Raw genomic sequence first — 22,637 nt, forward strand, 5'->3', positions numbered from 1 at the left:
CCTGGTGACAATTTCCTCCTCATTCAAACCCATTAATTCCTCCTTTTTGTCCAAGGAATTCATGATAATTTTGTGTTCCTTATGCATATTATCGAAGTATGTGTCGTTTCACTATTTGAACCTTTTTTAAGTTCTTTCAACTTTTCTTTCGATAGAAAAGCCCCCATCCTTATACTTTTATGTTCCTCCATGAATTTTCCATAAATCCTATAAATTGTTTATCCTTAAACTAACAGTCTAGACATATAAATGATTCGATCTTGGATTCTATACATTAATGACTTATATCCAATTCTTGAATTAAAAATATATACATTGATACAATTGATTTTTTTCTTCTTCTTCTAATAAAGAAGTGAATTATAGGTAATACGTATCGAGTAAAATAGATTTTAGTAATTAAGGATACTCCAGTGTTCAAGTCTCTTTCGTTATTGTATTATTACACACTTATTTTCTAAACGAAACAAAAACCATTTGACAAATCAATCAACGACAAAGCATTGCTCAACCACATCACATTTCAATGTATTATTTTTCACGCCTTTTAGGTGTCGGCTGGGCATTTTGTATTGTTGTATCTTGTTTGTACGTCGATATATATGTTGGCTTCTACATCCATTATGTCGGTAATGTTAAAATCCAAATAATTAACTGATGATATATTATGAAAACAAAAGAATGCCAATAATACACACACAAAAATGTTAACGATATATTTTTACTATGCTTCAGCATCGAAAAAAGTTATTAAAATTTATTAAATCATGAGTAAAATTTCATTAAATTTGAATAAAATTTATAAAATTTTGTGATTATAATAATTTTAAATAATACAATAAATAATATATAGAAAAAAATGTATTAAAATTATCTTATTCAACATTTAAATTAGCGTAAAACTTATGAATAAAAAATAAAACTAATAAAAAAATTTAGTATAAAACTTATTATTATCCGTTAAGTTAATTTGTGAGTATTATCTATCTGGACGATACATTAGGAATCTGAATGAAGGTAATATATTAAAGGTTAATATCATAACATATTATGAGTTTGATATTTGAATAGAATACGAAATTTAATTTGATTTCTATAAATTATTATATTAATTTTTGGTTGGACTCTTTTATTTATTTATATATATAATTAAATATAAGTTGGTGTGTTAATTTATGACTCAAAATATATATATATATATATATATATTATTTAATTATATATAATATAATATTTTATATTTTAGGTTTTGAATATAATTATGTGATTAAATTATTGTTTTGTTGTTCTTGATGTTGTTTTATAACTTTGGGATGGAAGGGGATGGTAACAAAAGGGGGTTTGTCAAGGGACTCTAACAGTTAAGTTATTTCTAAATTAGTTTTGGTTAGAGTTAATTGGGTTAGCTAGAGTAAGGGTTTATAATGTTTTTCCTAAGATATGAACTCACAAGTTCATATTTTAAGAAAAATTAGAGAGAAGTTAGAGAGAACGTCTTTGGGACTAGAAACTTTCTTCCTCCTCTTTTTTTGTTGAAATCCTTTCCTCACCCTTCCCTACAACTAATATGAGAGGTTGACTTGGTGATTCAAGCTTCTAAAGCTAGAAATCTTGAATCAGAGATGTATGGAGTTCTTCCTCTTCTTTTTCCTCTATTCTCAGCTAAAAATGTAAGAGGTAAAGAAAGTTTGATGATCAAAAATTTGTTGATTGTATGATTGTTGTTGTTGCCTGAAATTATTGCATTATAATTGGAATAATTCACTACTACAAAAATACTATTTTACATTGGGTCTTCTACATCGATTGTTCAATAACTGATGTAAAAAAAAGGTGTGGTGGAAATTTTGTAATTATTTACGAATTATTAGCCATTTTAAATCGGTTTTAATAAGAAATGATGTAAAAGTACACTATTCTACATCGGTTTTAATAAGAAACGATGTAAAAGTACATTATTATTAGCCATTTTACGCATTATTTATGAATTATTAGCCATTCAACGAGCACATGTTGGGCAATCCCTTGCAAAATGCACCAATTCTCCACAATTGTAGCAGTTTCCAACACCGTCGCTGCCACTCCTCCACCATACCTTCCACCATCCCCTCCGCCATACCTCCCTCCACTATCGCTGCCTCTTCCACTACCTCCCTGAAAGCAATCCCTAGCCCTATGACTAGACTCACCACAGTTGTAAATGCCTTCACCACCGCCATCGCCTCTTCCACCATAGCCACCTCCGCCATAGCCACCATCACCACTGCACCTGGATCCCTGAACGTTGGAGTCGTCGGGGTCGATGACCTCGACCGCCTTAGCGCGACCGTCAGAGTCAGACTCAATGGCGAACTCGACAGACTCCTCCTCGGTGAGGCTTCAGAATCCGTCAGATCGAATCTGCAATTGATGAACGAAGAGATCCTCGGTCCCATCACCGAGGGTTATGAATCCAAATCCCTTGGTATCATATCTGGAATCATTAAACGATGACTCTCGATTCAGATTTCAAGTTAGGTTTTCTGTTTCTCGATTTGACATCATATATGGAACCAAATTTTGTTGTTGATTCTAAATGGCCACCGTTGCTAATCCCATCTATCTTCTCTTTTTTTACCTATCATGTTTCGTATTTTCTTGATATGTTGTGTTGAATTATGGATTAGATTCGGTGAGTTTTTGTTTTAAATGGTTGATTTTAGGGTTTTGTGTGTTGGGTGTTGATTTGAGATGCGCGGGTGCTGGGTTTTGTGTATTTGTTGATATGTTTGAGTTTTTGTTGGTTTCAGATGCGTGGGCGCACAAGACATTAAGCACAAAATGTGGGTGCTGGCTGATAAGGGGAAAACGTATCCCATTCAAAAGTGCAATTTTTTTTGGCAATATTTCCATAAGGTATCTAAAGATGAACTTGAAGTTTTTATGTGTGTAGAATGTTAACAACATGCAATTCTATGTGCAATTTGTTCGTGTTGGACTGAGAATTTAATTACCTTTATTTTGATGGCTGTAGAAAAATAAAAGTCTTGATTTGTGGATCAAATATCTCATCTTCTATGTTGCTACATTTTGTTATTCAGTTGGGTTTAATTACATTTTGTCTTCTTGTGGAAATTGATTTGAACATGTTTCACTACTTTTCTTGTACTTGTGTTACATATCAATTACATATGGGGTTTTCTTTGTATTCCTCACTTTCTCTATTCCTAATTTATGTCTCTTATGTGAAACAATGTTTATATATGAAGTCAATTGGAATTACTATATTCAGGTTCAACTACTTTTAGCTTTATACTAATCTGTGGGTGTTATGATTTCCATGATCACCACTTGTTGTAAACCTTGTAATCTAATAAATTGGACTTCAAATATATGAGTAGTTTACTACTACTTCATGATAACATGAATGTTTTGGAATAAAACAAAGGGGATGCTTGACTGGAATTTCTTTTTTAGATGATTGAATAATTGATCCTATTGAAAGAATATAGCATCATATATAATTGTAGAAATATTATATATTTACTTGTAAATTGATGATTTTATCATTTTATGAAATAAATTGAGGTAGGGGGAATTTATTTATTGCTCATTGTGTGTCATCTTCTCATGCATATATATATTTGTTCATTTTATTTATGTGAATTAATTCTGAAAAAAAATGGAAAACTAATTTTGATGGCCTCAGGAATTATACCATGAGTTGCATGTTTTGGACAGATTTGCACAAGATTATCAGGATAAGTGTGAAGATGAGGATAATTTAAGCCCAACTCAAAAGGCAGGGTAATTGAATCACTTTGGAGTTCTTGGTCTGTATCAGTTGTAGTTACATAGTTGTCTAAATGCACTAAAGAACTTTCTACTAAGTCGTTGTTGTGTTGTTAGGTTCTCAAATCTAGTTTTATGCCTTCAAATACAAGGGATGCATTGTATTAGAGCTTACCTCCTAATATAAAATTAGTTTTTCCTTCCAAAATACCATCCCTCAAGTAACAGGGGGCAGGCTTTTCGTCAGACTTTGCTTCTTTGCTTTGAATATTCTTAAATGGAAAACAGAAAAATCATACCATATATGATGGGAGGATGATAGAAGAAGGTAGGAAAAGTGAATGTAGTTCTTCTCCTATTCTTCACCTAGCTCGGATCCTCTTCAATGGAGATGCAAACCGAATGGAATAGAGGCTTAAGTAGATGGAGATTTTCGGAATGGAAGGAGGTTAAGCTTAGAAGGAAGTATCCAAGCTCAAGCATCAATGGATTGTTCACTTCAAAGAGAAGGAACAATGGTGAACTCCTAAAACTAGAGAGAATTCACGGTGACTTTGAGGGAGAAACTTGGCTCAATGGCTCTCAAATTTCTGAATATTCAAAGTGAATACAAAGTGAGAAGGAATTGGCTTAAGTATGCATCGAAATTATGACACTTAGGCGCCTAAGCTTAAGGTTCACAAAATGGCGCCTAAAGTTTGAATTCAAATTTGAAATTTGAATTCAAACTTTGGTGCACATGTGTAAGTCCGCAAATTTAGGTACCAAAGTGCATTTAGGTGTGATTTGAGAGTCATTTAGGGTTAATTTGAGTGGCACATGTTCAGCCACCCAAGGTGCTAAACATGTGACTCAAATGTAACTTAAATGACTTCCAAATTAAACCTAATTTAACCTAGTTAGCATACTTTAGTATTCCTTGTATTTTCCTATTCTAATAACCTAATTACATTGGTCCAACAATTACAATGAAAAGGAAAAATTACAAGAATGAAAATGAGCCCAATATTGGGTACCAAAAGCCCAAAGGCCCATGAAGCCCAAAACTAGGCCTAACTAGCCTAAAACCTAAAATGCTACTCTATGTGGTCCAAAATACAAGACCAAAATATATGATACCTATACTAACATGATGTATACAAAACATATGAAAATAGCTATAACAAACTATGGCCCATGAAAAGTTCAACTTGGGCCTTCCCAGGCCCATAAGGCCCATTGGGCCCTGGCTGGCCCAAACCTTCACGTCTAGCCAACTCCTCTTGGATCTTTGAGTATGTCACCTCTTGCACTTCAAAGCATGATTCCATCATCCCCTCCCTCTTGAAAAGGATTTGTCCTCAAATATCGAGGATGAATGGAAGAAGAAAAATTAACACCTACATATAAAACATGCAAGGAATAAGAAGTAACATGGTAAGAGAAAAGATCATGGATCCTAAGAGGAGTCCTAGTATCTAACCTAAAGAAAGATAAAATATTAGACTCTCTAGAAATAGGCTCCTCTTCTAAGCATAACCTAGAAGTAAAACCTAAAAATGTAAGAACACTATGACTAAGACAATGAAAAGACTGATTTTTAAACACTACAATATCTTGCCTAAAGTACCCTAAATGGTATCCTAGGCTTTTCCTAAAATATAAAGAAAATACTACTAAAAAACGTCCTAAACAATTTTGGATTTGATTGTTTATTAGATACTCATAGTCATATAATCTATTTTTGTCTTGTAGGGAAGATAGAATATAGATTATTACAAGTTGTATCTACTAAACAATGTAAACCGAAAATTGGGTGCTTTATTAAATTTAAAGAAATACTTCCTTCCTTGTGCACCATCAAGGAAGTAGTATAAGGAGTAACACTAGGAATAGTCCACTCCTTATTCACTATATCTCTAAGTTGAGAATTCTTGGTTTGAAATTTATTTTGTTTTTCGTTCTCAACTCTAAGATAAGTGGCAGCATTAGGACAAGAGTCAAAACTTTTATGAATAAAGAGAGTTCTTTTCAAGTCTTGTTTGGTCATAAAATAACTCTCCTTGGTCACAAAGGTTTTAGTGGAATCCCCTTCTTCCACACTCTTTCCTTCTTTTCTTACTTTATTTCTTTTTCTTTTCATTTGCTTTTGATCCTCAAACACTTGGGGTGGTGTTAAAGGATTAAAAACAATTTCCTTATTTTTATGAGTGAAGGTTATTTTGTTAGTAAGGCCATCATGTATAGTTTGTTTATCAAATTGCCATGGCCTACCAAGCAAAATATGACAAGCTTCCATAGGGATCACATCACATAAAACTTTGTCTTTATAATCCCTTATAGAAAACTTGACCTTCACTTGTTGATTCACCTCCAATTCCTCACCTTCATTGAGCCAATGAAGTTTATAAGGGCGAGGGTGAGGAATGGTAGTAAGGGCTAACTTGTTAACCAACCTTGTACTACAACAATTAGAACATGATCCACTATCAACAATGAGAGAACAAGTTCTTTTAGAAACTAAACATCTTGTGTGAAAGATGTTCTCTCTTTGAGATAGTGAAGTGGGACAAGGTTGGCTTCCAAGAAGCCTTTTGATCATAAGAAGATCACCATCCATAGGATACAACTTTTCAATTTTAGGATCTTCCTCACTAGTCTCACTACCACTTGAAGTGGTAGAACTAGATTCATCAAGACTACTATAAATGTCTTGTCCTCTCAAAATCATGACCTTTTTAGTTGGACATTGAGAAGCTATATGGCCTCTCCCAAGACATTTAAAGCATTTGATGTCACTAGTTTTACTACTAGAAGTGACAACATTTTTATTATTTTCTTTTTTTATTTCTTTTTCTTGACCCTTACTAGAGTTTTTAGAAGAGTCATATTGACCCTCTCTCTTGTAGTCATTCTTGATATAAGAGTTAGTTTGAGTTTTTCCTTTTCTCAAATTTTGTTGTTCCACCCTTATACAAAGTTGGACCAAATCATCAAGGTCCCTATAAGGGAGTAACTCAACTCTATCTCTTATATCAAAATTTAGACCACTTAAAAACCTAGCAATGGTCAATCTTTCCTCTTCCCTTATGCCAGCCCTCATGAGATACAACTCCATCTTTTGTCTATACTCCTCAACACTCATATTCTTTTGTTGGAGTCTTTGGAGCTTATCCATAAGCTCCCTACTATAATAAGAAGGTATGTGCCTTCTTCTCATAGCACTCCTCAACTCATTCCAATAAGTGATTGGAGGGTCATTGTGAAGTCTTCTCTCTCTCTCTAAGGAGGTCCACCAATACATAGCTTGTCCTTGGAAAGCTAAGGTGGCCAAGGGAACTTTTCTTTCTTCACCTACTTGGTGACAAGTGAAGATTTGCTGCACTTTCATTTCCCAATCCAAGTAGGCATCCATATCTTCTTTTCCATGAAAGTAAGGGAGATCAATCCTTGATTCCCTCACTTTGTGTTCTTTAATGACTATAGACCCCTAAAATTGTCCGGGTCAGAAATAAGACTCAAAGACTCTCGAAGACCGAAAGAAAGTCAGCCGGAAGGACTCCTGGAAGACCCTAGGATGATTCTTTGTAGGTCTAGAAGTCTTAGAGTAGTTTAGAATAAGGGTGTGTGAGGATTGGAGCTAAATACACCCTCCTAGAGGTTCAGTACGGCCGTACTGAGCCATTTGAACTGCAATACGGCCGTAGTGAACTCAATACGGCCGTACTAAAGTTTTTGAACTTCAGTACGGCCGTACCAAATTCAATACGGCCGTACTGTAGTTCAAAAACCTAGTACGGGCCGTATTGACCTCCCACGCCGTATTGCGCCTCAATCCTATAAATAGGACGTCATTTGCACATCATTCCACACTTTTCCCACACTTCTGGACCCTCGTGCTGAGTATTCTTGGGTTTTTGAGCTATTCTCTGTCCTAGAAGTCTCTCCGAGAGCCAATCCGACGAAGTTCTTGAGTCATGAGCCATTAGCTTGAGACTCGAACAAGTCGAAGGGAAATCTCTTTGATTTCCATAGTAAAAATTATCTTTAGGGAAAGGAGCGAGCGGACGTGTAGTGGGAAGGAGCGCCAAAAAGCCTCCTAAACTTCGTTTTGAATATATAAAAGCACGCTTCAAAGGTTTATTCCCAAAATCCTTTCTTTTACCGCTTTTTGATTGTTGCATTACACGTTTAAAGCTTTCATCATGTAAATATTTTACTTATAATCGTTTCTAATAAATGGGGGTAATTTAGTAACTTTACGCTATTATTTATGAAATAATCTGTCATAGGGAACCCGAAAGGGGCGTTGTGGGGTGCTAACACCTTCCTCACACGTAACCGACTCCCTTACCCAACTCTGGTTGTAATGGCCGAAGTTGATTTGCGAAAATCAATTGCCTTATATCTTTTTCCAATGTTTTGAGTAAAACATTGGTGGCGACTCCAAGAACCCCTTCTTTTTGCGAAAACCACTAATCCATGGAGGGTCCCGCTTGGGATTAACATGGATTGGTGAGAGTCATTTAAACAAAATTGTTAGCTCGATGAGGTCTCAGTTTGAGAATAAGTCATTCTAACAATCCACCATTTTTCAAAACTTAAAAAGAGTCCAACCATCGTCGCGAATGCCAATGTCCGTTTCGGCGGGTGGCGACAGATGGCGACTCCGCTGGGGAAGCCTCGAGAGTCAGTTCCATTTAGTGATGGATTATTTCTAAAATGATAGTTCAAAATTACTTCATTACCCCTCGCTTGTATGATAATACGTTTTACCTAATTGGCTTTAATAACTGTTGGATGTTTAAATTTTCGCAATTGTTTGAAATAGAAACTGCACACGAACCTTTGCACACAACAGTTCCCTCTATACCCGGGGGCATGAGTGGAAAGCCATAGGGAGTGGATGTTAGTACGGCCGGTTGTCGAATGGGTCTATAGGTGCCCGTAGACCGTTGTCGGAAAGCATCACTCAAGGTGAAAACCATGAACTTGAGTCCGATAGTGCGTTGGAGCTTTCCATCGACTTACGACGAGAGGAATTGGGTCCCTATAATGGGGGCACCTTGGGGGCCTTGGACCGGTGAGAACAGTTAGAACCTCCTTGATTATGCACTTGTCTGCAGGATACCCCTACCTCGTGATTCGCTCGTGACTGTTCGTGGATGAGTGAATTGTTTATGTGACATTGTTTGAGCATACATTGCATTCTTTAAACATACAACATTCCCTTTTAAAATAAGAATAAATAGGAATAAGAATCTTCCATTACATGGTGTTAACATCTACCCTCATCACATTCATGTAGGTAGTTTCCCTTTTCACCCGAAAAAATACAAAAAACAAAATACCCAAAAAAAGAAAAAAATTATTTATCCAAACCAAGCAATATCATGCATCATCTTAGGAACATCCCGAAAACATGATAATGCTTAGTAGAATAAACACAATGCATGCATATTCAACGCCATCATCTCATATCATGCATTCTTATCGAAGATCATGGAGGGATCTAGGGGAGTACATTGCATACATCTCTCCTAGTAATTCATTAATAACATTAATAAAAAGAAAGGATTAATCGATGCGTATGTTCAGAATGGATCGCACGCCGTTTGTTATTAAGTGTAAGCCAACAACCGCGCCAAGCAAACGCACATCAACTCTGTTGTTGGTAATCAAGACGAATAAAGGGGAAGGTCCGACACCGTTGAAGATCACTGCTCCAAGACCTTTCCCCTACGAATCGAATAAAGCTGTGCCATGGATATACGACATCCATTCTTCTGTCGACAGCGATATCTCTAACATCGCTGGACTTGGGGGCATGACTAGGAGTGGCAGGATCTACACTCCCGAAGATCTTCATGATAAAGCTCCCAAGACTAAAGGAAAGGAAAAAGAAAAAGAAAAAAATGAGGAAAATAAGGAATCCGAGGAGGAGACTGATGAGCTGTTAAAATATATCCGACAGAGCGAGTACTCCATCGTGGATCAACTTCATAAGACGCCAGCAAAGATTACTCTGTTGTCGTTGATCCTAAGCTCCGAATCGCATCGACAAGCTCTGTTGAAAGTCTTGAACGAGGCATACGTGTCGCACACTATCTCCCAAGACAAATTTGAGGGGATTGTTAGTCACATCACGGCTAATGATCACCTCACTTTCACCGATGAAGAAATCCCCGCTGAGGGACCGAACCACAACAAGCCCTTGCACATCTCTGTAAAGTGCAAGGAATATCACATCGCTAAAGTCTTGGTGGATAATGGATCTTCCTTGAATGTGATGCCAAAAAGAACATTTGATCAAGTGGCAATCAAGGGAATCCAAATGCGCCCGAGCAACATGATCGTCCGAGCTTTCGACGGTTCTAAAAGAGAGGTGGTGGGAGAAATTAATCTTCCAATCCAAATTGGACCCACCATCTTTAATGTCGAATTTCAAGTGATGGACATTACTCCCGTGTACAGCTGTCTCCTCGGCCGACCTTGGATTCATGATGCGAAAGCTGTTCCCTCTACGCTCCACCAGAAAGTCAAATTCATAGTGGGTGACAAGCTGGTGACCGTACAAGCCGAAGATGAGATACTCATCAACAAGCCATCTGCCATACCTTACGTGGATGCAGCAGAGGAAGCTCTAGAGACCGCCTTCCAAGCATTGGAGATTGCTAATGTCGAAACGTTTCCCCGAGAAATGAAGAAGGTAGCCTACATGCTCACCAAGAACGGATACTTGCCTGGACAAGGACTTGGCAAGGATTCCCAAGGAATTCCCGAGCTACCCATTATTAAGGATAATCCGGGGAAACAAGGGTTAGGATACAACCCTAATAAAGATCAAAGGACGAAGAGGAACCAAGATCCTTCTCGACGTTCTTTAAGCCAGATCTTTAGGAAGGCCGGTTCACAAGCGTCAAGGCCGGTCGTCGTCATCAAGTGCTCTTCTCCTTCCGATAGGGATGTATAGACCTGATGACTGTTAGAGATTACTCCTCGGGGACAGCCCGACCCCCGAGCCTCGATAGGGCACATGTTTCCGCTAGAATTATAATAAAATCATTCTTTATTAGTTCTTATTGCTTCTTTTCTTGCTTGCAATAAATTTCTAGACCACATTATTTTAACCCTGTTTGAATAAGCATGAATGAGGTTAAAATCGTCTTAATAACAATAAACCCGCATCATTTTTATGTGGAAGTGTGCGCGACAACTTGGAGCACCTTTCCTTGGCCTCGACAAGTGCCATCATGGATAAAAAAGAAATCCTTTAAAAACAAAAATCATAAAAACAAAAAAAAGCTCGGCAAGAAACCCAAAAAGGGGGCTGCGCAAAAATAAGAGCAAAGAACCCGCTAGGAATCCCACGAAAGGGTGACCTAGGCAAAAATTAGGGTTGCAAAAATAAACAAAAACAAAGGTCCGCTGAGACGCCACAAAAGGGTGTTTTAGGCAAAAAATAAGGACAATCAAAAAGCAAAAGAAATCCATGATGGTACCATGAGCTGAATTCAAAAAGAAAGGTTCAAGGGAAACTATCTAAGTTGTCGAATCACAACGTCAATAACAAGACTTTCTTAACTTCATAAGTGTTTAATCAAACAAGCCTAAACACATGAGCCTACCTTGGCCAGCCATTCTTACAAAAACCGTTTTAAAAACAATAAATAATCCCCTCTAAAACACAAACTTTTGAACAAAAATACCTTTCCCTTCTTTTCTCTTGTCCCAAACGATTTTAGAATAATCTAGTGGAAACATGGAGATACAGTGGTCAATAGGAAGGTTAATACATCTTCTAAAGGAAGGGAATGATCACTGGGTTGATGACACCAATCCCGATATAACACGCATCATTCCTCGGTTACAGAAATCGGCAGCGCACAGCCCGTCTAGAGGAATGGCAAAAATCCAAGCAAAGAAACGCATCGGTTAATTCTTTTGAAAAATAAATCAAATAGAATTAGGTGCATCATACCGCATACATGCATACAGATGATAGGTGTACTGGAAGATCACTTATTCTTTGTTTATTGAAAAAAAAAAAAAATAAACTTCAGAAAAAACAATGCGCCCGTACCATGTTCAGTACGCCCGTACTAAAATTAGGGTTATGAACAAATTTTCAACTCAATACGGGCGTACTGAAATGAATACGGCCGTATTGGCCATAACGTCCACCACATTAGTTGCACATTCAAAGACCTTATCATGAGGCAGTCGCATAAAATAGAAAATAGGAAAAATTTCTTGTGTATGACAGCAGCCAACAGAAAAAGCCGAATAATCGACAAAAAAGGCAAAAATTCAGAAAATCCAACAAATCGTACAGAATAACTGAGCCTGGAGAGGCTTGCCGAAATAATACTCCCCAGAGACATCTCAGCTTGCACTCTTGGGCCGAATTCCCAGTGAAAGCTATCAGGGCAAGATTAGCAAGATTCCCCAATGGAAGCATGATCATCCAAACAAAATATCCGAGTCAAAGGACTTAGACTTCCTCAGTGGAAGATAGCTTTCCAACTCGAGCGACGAGTGAAGCTAAGCCTGAAGAGGCTTTCTAAATAATACTCTGGGATACATAAGATCCTCAATCCCCATTCGCCTACTCAGAGGCACTCCTCCAAAAAAGGAAAATCCAAAAAGATCAATACCCATTCCCCAAGCGGAATTCGGTATTCAACCAAAAAACTGAACGTCAAGATAATCCGCCTAACAGAAGAGGCCAATCAAGATCAATACGACAGAATCCCCCAGGATAACAGCCTACGCAGAGGCAACAAAACCAGAAAATCAAAAGAGTCACCCGAATAAGGATAACCGGGATACTCCACCTACGTCGAAAGGACGTCAGCCAATCATAAGGCATCGCTCACCTCAGAAAGAGCATCTTTGTGTCTGCATCCCCAAGGAATCAGAATTTCCCCAGAGGGCACCAACTACGCAATGGAAAGTTGGGACACAAGAACCTATGAGTAACTGCACATCCCCTAGACGGATCCCTGCGTTATCCAGCCCTCAGCGGCACCAAAATCAAAAACAACCGTCGAAACAGCATCGTGGACTGTGGAGACAAAATCATCACAAATCCCTGGAGAGGGCAAACTCACGCTACCAAAGTGACCAGAAGCACGGAGGTATGCATCCCTGGAGAGGGCAAACTCACGCTACCAAAGTGACTAGAAGCACGGAGGTATGCATCCCTGGAGAGGGCAAACTCACGCTACCAAAGTGACCAGAAGCACGGAGGTATGCAACCCTGGGGAGGGCAAACCGCAGACCCTGGAGAGGGCAAACTCACGCTACCGAGGTTGTTAGAAACACCGAGGTATGCAACGAGCCTGGAGAGGCGAAGACCAATACTCAGCTACCCCGTCGTCAGAAACATGGAGGTATGCAGCTACCGAGGTTGTCAGAAACACCGAGGTATGCACGAGCCTGGAGAGGCAACGACTAATACTCAGCTACCCCGTCGTCAGAAACACGGAGGTATGCAGCTACCGAGGTTGTCAGAAACACCGAGGTATGCAACGAGCCTGGAGAGGCGACGACCAATACTCAGCTACCCCGTCGTCAGAAACACGGAGGTATGCAGCTACCGAGGTTGTCAGAAACATCGAGGTATGCACGAGCCTGGAGAGGCGACGACTAATACTCAGCTACCGACATCGTCAGAAACACGGAGGTATGCAGCTGCCAACGTCGTCAGAAACACGGAGGCATGTAGACCCTGGAGAGGGCAAACTCAAGCTGCCAAGGTGATCAGAAACACTGAGGTACGCACGAGCCTGGAGAGGCGACGACTAATACTCAGCTGCCAAGGTGATCAGAAACACTGAGGTACGCACGAGCCTGGAGAGGCGACGACTAATACTCAGCTACCGACATCGTCAGAAACACGGAGGTATGCAGCTGCCAACGTCGTCAGAAACACGGAGGCATGCAGACCCTGGAGAGGGCAAACTCACGCTACCGAGGTTGTCAGAAACACCGAGGTATGCACGAGCCTGGAGAGGCGACGACTAATACTCAACCTGGAGAGGCCACTCAACAATTTTCCCACCGGAAGACACTACAAGTCGGAAGGATGGCTTACTCCCCGGACAATTGGGTCAACTCCTTTACTTGTCAACCGGTACACCAAAAAGTCGTTCGACTAAGTAAAGGGGGGGCAGCTGTAGACCCCTAAAATTGTCCGAGTCGGAAATAAGACTCAAAGACTCTCGAAGACCGAAAGAAAGTCAGCCGGAAGGACTCCTGGAAGACCCTAGGATGATTCTTTGTAGGTCTAGAAGTCTTAGAGTAGCTTAGAATAAGGGTGTGCGAGGATTGGAGCTCAATACACCCTCCTAGAGGTTCAGTACGGCCGTACTGAGCCATTTAAACTGCAATACGGCCGTAGTGAACTCAATACGGCCGTACTGAAGTTTTTGAACTTCAGTACGGCCGTACCAAATTCAATACGGCCGTACTGTAGTTCAAAAACCCAGTACGGGCCGTATTGACCTCCCAGGCCGTATTGCGCCTCAATCCTATAAATAGGACGTCATTTGCACGTCATTCCACACTTTTCCCACACTTCTGGACCCTCGTGCTGAGTATTCTTGGGTTTTTGAGCTATTCTCTGCCCTAGAAGTCTCTCCGAGAGCCAATCCGACGAAGTTCTTGAGTCATGAGCCATTAGCTTGAGACTCGAACAAGTCGAAGGGAAATCTCTTTGATTTCCATAGTAAAAATTATCTTTAGGGAAAGGAGCGAGCGGACGTGTAGTGGGAAGGAGCGCCAAAAAGCCTCCTAAACTTCGTTTTGAATATATAAAAGCACGCTTCAAAGGTTTATTCCCAAAATCCTTTCTTTTACCGCTTTTTGATTGTTGCATTACACGTTTAAAGCTTTCATCATGTAAATATTTTACTTATAATCGTTTCTAATAAATGGGGGTAATTTAGTAACTTTACGCTATTATTTATGAAATAATCTGTCATAGGGAACCCGAAAGGGGCGTTGTGGGGTGCTAACACCTTCCTCACACGTAACCGACTCCCTTACCCAACTCTGGTTGTAATGGCCGAAGTTGATTTGCGAAAATCAATTGCCTTATATCTTTTTCCAATGTTTTGAGTAAAACATTGGTGGCGACTCCAAGAACCCCTTCTTTTTGCGAAAACCACTAATCCATGGAGGGTCCCGCTTGGGATTAACATGGATTGGTGAGAGTCATTTAAACAAAATTGTTAGCTCGATGAGGTCTCAGTTTGAGAATAAGTCGTTCTAACAATCCACCATTTTTCAAAACTTAAAAAGAGTCCAACCATCGTCGCGAATGCCAATGTCCGTTTCGGCGGGGTGGCGACAATGACTCTCCTAGGTGGGGGTTGATAGTAAGCATCCATTTGTATACTACCATCATTATCTTGATTTTGAGAATCATTAGAGCTCTTGGTTGAGCTCCTAGAAGAACCTTTTGGACTTTTATTTTTATTTAATCTTTTCAAAAGTTTTTCTTCTCGTTGCTTAATCTTTTGAATCTCTTGTTCTAAAGCCATGATTTATACTTCCTTTTCAAGTTTTTCTTTTTGTTTTTGAAGTATTTCATCATGCTTCCAAAGTTTTAGTGCCTCAACCTCCTTGACAATTCTTTTAAAACTTTTAGGAGATTCAAAGTCACTACTACTTTGAGAATGTTGACTCATGATTAAGCAATAAGATTTTATATGCTATGCAAAAAGTTATAAAATGTTTTTGGTATTTTCTAGGAATGAAAATAACACTTGGAAGTCTAAGTGTACAAGTTGCACTATCAAGGGAGGTGAGCTACAAAGAGCCACTTAATAACCAAGCCTTTTCAAGTGGAAATCACTAAACTCCTTTATGGTACTTCCAATTCCCCAAAACTTTTCACAAAAATTTTGAATGCTTTTTCACAATTTGTTTGTTTTTGAGACTAAACTAAACGTGAGCAAGTAAATCTACACAAGTCTAGACGAATTTAAGCAACTTAGTAAACAAAATTAAAGTTCAAACACTTGAAGGAAGCAAGGATAATCAACTAGTCGGTTTGCCCTAGGTGGAAGCTTGAAACATATGAAATTTTCAAGCCACTTCCACTAGTACTACACGTGAGAATGCTAACAAGGAGTTAGATATACCTGACCAGCTTCTTAATACTCCCTCCAAGCTTTACAAATTGATTTTAAAATACAAGAGAGATTGCAAAATTTAAACTAGCCTAGAAAGCAATAAATGGCGGTTTTGGTGACCAATTAGTGACGGTTTTGTGTTCAACTTTTCTAACACTTGTTTAAGTGTCTTAATCCGCCACTAATCCTCAAATTTGATGCTCCTGGACCTGCAAAGAATCACAACAAAAGAGGTTAATGGTGGCTGCCTCACAAGGTGAAAGGAATGGTCACTCAAGTGAAGGAAGTTTAGGAGAAGTTTTGGTCACTAATTTAGGTCAAATTTTTAGGTCTTAGTGTCCAAACTTTTCCTACTCTTTGTTGAGAAATGCTTGATCCTTGAGAAAGGATTTGAGGCCACTTCTAGCACAGGGAAATTATTGAAAGAAAACTAGACAAGCAATAGAAACACAATTTGAAAAGCTTATACCAAAAGTTAAGAGTAATATGTATATATGACAAGACTCAAAGAGGTTCAACAAGTAAAACTGGAAAATAAGACTCCAAATAAAGCTAGCACTCAGTTAGGAATGTTCCTAGATAGGTACTAGAGTAGATGAACAAAACAAAAAAATTTTGAAAGCAATTGGATAAGTATAGCAAAAATAGTAGTCAAAATAATAACAAGGAATCAAGTAGGTTTTTCACCAATGTACATCTCTCGGCTTTTTCCTTTTAATTTGCTTTCTCTATTTTTTTTTTATTCTTTCTTTTTTCAGTTTCAAGTTAAGAGTCCAGAGAGTATATTTGCCTTTTGTTTCAAATTTTTCTATGATTCCAATCTATAGAAACCGAGACTACAAGTTAGCCAAAAATTAGGTCAAAATTCAAGTGAAAATGAGAAACTAGTGCACTAGTCTTTAGGTTTTGGTTTGGATTCCTTTTTGTACTCTTTTTCTTTTGAAATTTGGAACTATTCTTTTGTTTTAGGCTCTGTATTTCCTCTGTTTTCAGCCTCCTTTTTTTAAAAAAAATTTGAATCCACAAGAAAAGTGCACTAGAAGTAGGTTAAACACTTGAAATTTTAGGTCACAAAATTTTTAAGAGATTTTCAAAGGAAAGTGAATTGAAAACTTTAGTACACAATAGAAACCTAACTCTAAAGAAATTTGCTAGAACTAATAGCAAATTATGAACACAATAAGGTAAAAGAAAAGCACATATAGGTAGGCAAAGAGAAGCAAAACCGAGAGCAATATGTAGACACAAAGTTCAAAATAAAACTAGGTTAAACATGCTATTCAAGGAATTTGCAACATATAAAGACTAAACACAAACTTCTAAGACAAAACATAGATTCAAAACCAAAATCTAATGCAATGCATGAAGTCCAATCACGGACACATACAAGAATGGAGAGACTCAAAGAGAAACAAAATTAAGCACAAGCAAATAGTTCCTAAACAAGTTGATTGAAGGAGAAATTCAAGAACAATCAACAATGGATCTATGAACACAAGAACATCAACAATATAGATCCGAAAATGAAACTCAATTAAGACAAACAAGAACAGCAAAGACAACACAAGAAACGGACACAAAAGTTTGAAGAACTTATCTCCTTGAAGAAACCTTGCTCTGATACCAAAATTGATAGAAGAAGGTAGGAAAAGTGAATGTAGTTCTTCTCATATTCTTCACCTAGCTCGGATCCTCTTCAATGGAGATGCAAACCGAATGGAATGGAGGCTTAAGTAGATGGAGATTTTTTGAATGGAAGGAGGTTAAGCTTAGAAGGAAGTATCCAAGCTCAAGCATCAATGGATTGTTCACTTCAAAGAGAAGGAACAATGGTGAACTCCTAAAACTATAGAGAATTCACGGTGACTTTGAGGGAGAAACTTGGCTCAATGGCTCTCAAATTTCTGAATATTCAAAATGAATACAAAGTGAGAAGGAATTGGCTTAAGTATGCACCGAAATTATGACACTTAGGCGCCTAAGCTTAAGGTTCACAAAATGGCGCCTAAAGTTTGAATTCAAATTTGAAATTTGAATTCAAACATTGGTACACATGTGTAAGTCCGAAAATTTAGGTACCAAAGTGCATTTAGGTGTGATTTGAGAGTCATTTAGGGTTAATTTGAGTGGCACATGTTCAGCCACCCAAGGTGCTAAACATGTGACTCAAATGTAACTTAAATGACTTCCAAATTAAACCTAATTTAACATAGTTAGCATACTTTAGTATTCCTTGTATTTTCCTATTCTAATGACCTAATTATATTGGTCCAACAATTACAATGAAAAGGAAAAATTACAAGAATGAAAATGAGCCCAATATTGGGTACCAAAAGCCCAAAGGCCCATGAAGCCAAAAACTAGGCCCAACTAGCCTAAAACCTAAAATGCTACTCTATGTGGTCCAAAATACAAGACCAAAATATATGATACCTATACTAACATGATGTATACAAAACATATGAAAATAGCTATAACAAACTATGGCCCATGAAAAGTTCAACTTGGGCCTTCCCAGGCCCATAAGGCCCATTGGACCCTGGCTGGCCCAAACCTTCATGTCTAGCCAACTCCTCTTGGATCTTTGAGTATGTCACCTCTTGCACTCCAAAGCATGATTCCATCAGAGGAGGCAAGTGAAGTGAAGCTTGATCTTCCTTTTCCTTCTCCACTAACACGGATCTTCTTCCTTGAACAATGACTCCGGATTGAAGTAGGATTTAAAAGCAACAAAAAGGTTGAATTCCTAAGCTAAGATGGAAGTATCCTAGCTAGAAACTCAAAGGAAAGCCCACGGACTAAGCTTAGAATTTAGGATTCCTAAGGCTAAGGCTATGGACTTTTGAGAGAGACTTTGAGAGAGACTTGGCTGAATGAATTTTCAGAAATCTCAATTATAATTCAAAGTGATTACATATTGAAAGGAAAATAGCATATATAGGCTATGGATCAAAGGGAAAAATGGCGCCAACTCCATGTGCTCCAAGAGGCGCCAATTTTGAACTCAAATTCAAATTTGAATTCAAAATTGGATGTCCACTATGCTCTCCTATGTGGAAACCACCTTTCTAGAAATCCTAATTACATTTAAATGTAATTTAGGGTTCATCTAAGTGATCACATGTGCAACCACCCTTGGCACAAGACATGTGACTAAAATGTAACTCTAATTACTCTTAAATGTAATTTCAATTCTATGATTCATGTCTAATACTTATTCCTTTTAAATTCCTATTCTAATGGCCTAAATACAATGGCCAAGCAAATACAATCAAAAGGAAAAATTACAAGAATTAAAATGAGCCCAATATTGGGTACCAAAAGCCCAAAGGCCCATGAAGCCCAAAATTAGGCCCAATAAGTCTATGGCCCAAAAATGCTACTCTATGTGGTCCAATATACAAGACCAAAATATATGAAACCTATGCTAATATTAATATTTTCAAAATATAAGAGAAAGGCTATCTCAAGGTGTGGCCTATGTGGGAATCACTTGGGCCTTCCAAGCCTCTCAGGCCTATTGGGCTTTGACTGGGCCAAATCTTCATATCTAGCACATTCCTGTTGTTTCCTTCAAGATGTCACCCATTGCCTTCATAAGCATGATTCCATCATACCCTCCCCCTTGAAAGGGATTTGTCCTCAAATAAAGAGGGTCTCTATGATAGATATCATCACCTACATTAACCAAAAACCATGTATAAGAGGTGTTATGTTCAAATGGTAGAAAAGGAATGTGCACCCTAAGAGGAATCCTTCTATATATCCTATCAAAGAAATTTACACTAATGAAACTAAGCTCCCGAAAGGTAGGGATAGGATCCACTCCTAAGCAAAGTCTAGGAATATAACTAAATCCTAAAAATGTGATAAAGCTAAAACTATAACAATGGAAAGAGTTATTCCTAAAGACTAAAGCATCTTGCCTAAGGAACCCTAAATAAGGACCTAGGTGCTTCCTAAAAATTAAAGAAAACGCTACTAGAAAACTCCCTAAACAATTTTGGATTTTATTGCTTGTTAGATAATCATGAAAATATAGTGCCCTAGGGAGTCTTGAAAACTCATATAAACTATTTTTGTCCCATAAGGAAAGAGGAAAATTATGTTCAAATGGTAATGAGCTTCCCAAAAGATCAAAAATAGAATATGAAACGCTGGAGGATGTATCTATCAAACAATATAAGCCAAAAATTGGGTGCTTTATTAAGACTACTAAAGAAAGAAGAGTCCTAAAAACAACAAAACTATCTTTCTTAGGCACCTCCAAGTAAGTAGTATAAGAAGTAGGACTAGGAATAGTCCACTCCTTCTTCACTATATCTTGAAGTTGAGAAATCTTTTCTTGAAAATTATCTTGTTTCTCATTCTCAACTTCATGATTAGTGGTAGTATTAGGGTAAGAGTTAAGACCTTTATGAATAAAGAAAGTATTTTTCAATGGTTGTTTGGTGATAAAGTAACTCTCTATAGTCACAAGTTCTTTAGAGGAGGCCCCTTCATCTTCACCCTTCCCTAATAAGTTTTTTTCTTTTCTTTCTTTATTTCTTTTTCTTTTTATTTTTTTTGATCTTCAAACACTTGGGGTGGTGTTAAAGGATGAAAAACAATTTTTCTATCTTTATGAGTGAAGGATATTTTGTTAGTGTATTATCCGTACCGCAAAGTCGAGCTTCAACTTGGTTTTGCAGTGCAGGATGACCTCGGATGCGCACCTCGCACACACACTCGGTGACCTCGGCCAAGACGAGGTCTTCTACCTAAATAGATCATTACTGATCTCAGGCCCAAGGCCCAAGAAAATCCTAATCCACACAAAGGTACGTGCATTACTTATACGAGACTCATATTCCCACAAACACTAACTTTAGCATCGAAGTCTCTTTTGCAGGTACCACCCCCATCTTGGAACAACAAACGTACCAGTGAAAGAGGCTCACCGACCTTACCCAGGGGATCATCTCCACCTCGGATCCCCGGTAAGAACATTTGGCGCCCACCGTGGGGCCGATCAAGACAGCTCTTATCGGCCACTCTTATGGTTTTCACCAGAAGCCATAGCAGACGCGCAACAGACGACCTAGATCACGCAACTAGCATGGATAACGAAGCAGCATTGAGGAGACTGATTGAGCAGGTCGAGCAGATGCGGCAGCAACACGTCGCCGATCTACAAAGCATGCGTTCTAAGCATGAAACTACCTAGTCCCAATGTGTATCACTAATGAGGCTGACCTAGCGGCGCTATGTGCCGAGAACGAGTGTATTCGCGCCCAACTCCCTCGACATCCCTCTGATCAACCCCCTCAATAGAGTAACCTGCATGAGGAGGAAGGGAACTCGGTTTCCCAACTGTCAACAGTGACTAGGGCACCGAGTCCCAGGCCTGCCACACATCGGTCTCACGTACCGACGAACAGGTCGGCACATGATGTCAGCAACACTCCTGCCCACGTCATGGGAAATCAGGCGACTTTCTACCGTCATCCTTTTGTGGATGGCATCATGGAGACACCCCTCCCCTTTGGCTGGAAACCTCTCCACCTCGATCGCTACGATGGCACGACAGACCCAGACGAACACATTGATCTATACACCACACAGGTAAACCTCTATACTAATGAGGATGCTATACTGTGTAGGGTCTTTCCGAGTTCGCTCAAAGGGGCTGCGCTCAACTGGTACACCCAGCTACCTGCCGAGTCAATTGACAGCTTCGGCACCCTGGTCAGACGGTTCACAGCACAGTATGCGACGAGCCGACCTCATCACATAACGTCAGCTACCTGGCCAGTCTCAGACAGAGCGACAACGAACCACTCCGGACGTTCATGGAACGATTCACTACCATCTCGATAAAGATCCAAAATCTAAATGTCGAGGTCGGCCTACACGCCATGCTCATGGCACTCAAGCCTGGACCGTTCGTCGACAGTCTATGTCGTGAAGCTCCTCGTGACATGGACGAGCTCTGTGCTCGTGCTGCTAGGTACATCCAAATGGAAGAACATTCTGCCTTCCGTGACTAGGTTCGCGAAAAATCACAAGCGAAACCCGATAGTGGCCACAAAGACAAGATGAAGGTCACCAATGATAGCCAGTTCAAGAAAACTGCTAGGACAAGCAAGGGGGGAGATACGAATTCTACACTCCCCTGAATACGCCCCGAGTTCACATCCTGGAGGAGGCAAGTAATAGCAACCTGCTCACCCTGCCACCACCAGGTCACACTCCCAACAGTGCAGACAAGTCCAAACACTGCCAATACCACCAAAACCACGGTCACACCACTGAAGAGTGCTGCACATCCAAGACCGTATCGAAGAACTCATCCAGGCAGGTCACCTCGGCTAATATGTCCAACGACAGCAGGGTCACAGAGGAGGCTACGATGGACGAGGGCGAGGCAGAGGTCGCGGTTTGGGAGCTCGCACGGACCAACCCTCTGGCTCTCAGCAAAACACCGGCAACGCAGTACAGGCCAAGGTAAGCCAGGAAACAGGGTCAGCCCTCTTGCGGGTGTCGCCACCGGCCCGAAACGGGCTTTCGGCATTCGCGAAGGATGGTTGGACTCTTTTGTTTGTTTAAAAATATGGATTGCTAGAATGACTTATTCTCAAACTGAGACCTCGTCAAACGAGCAATTTTATTAAAAGGCTCACCAATCCATGTTAATCCCAAGCGGGACCCTCCATGGATTTGCGGTTTTCATAAAAAGGAAGGGTTCATGGAGTCGCCACCAAT

At 39.2% G+C, this 22,637-nt stretch overlaps 1 pseudogene; it reads right to left on the reverse strand.

Moving 5' to 3' along the window:
* Window positions 1-1,999: 1,999 nt before the first annotated feature.
* On the reverse strand, window positions 2,000-22,201 carry LOC109794102 (cold shock protein 2-like; annotated as a pseudogene).
* Between the last annotated feature and the right edge of the window lie 436 nt (window positions 22,202-22,637).

This window comes from Cajanus cajan, chromosome 6 (genome assembly GCF_000230855.2).
Source record: "Cajanus cajan strain Asha chromosome 6, NIPB_CcT2T_4, whole genome shotgun sequence".
NCBI lineage: Eukaryota > Viridiplantae > Streptophyta > Magnoliopsida > Fabales > Fabaceae > Cajanus > Cajanus cajan.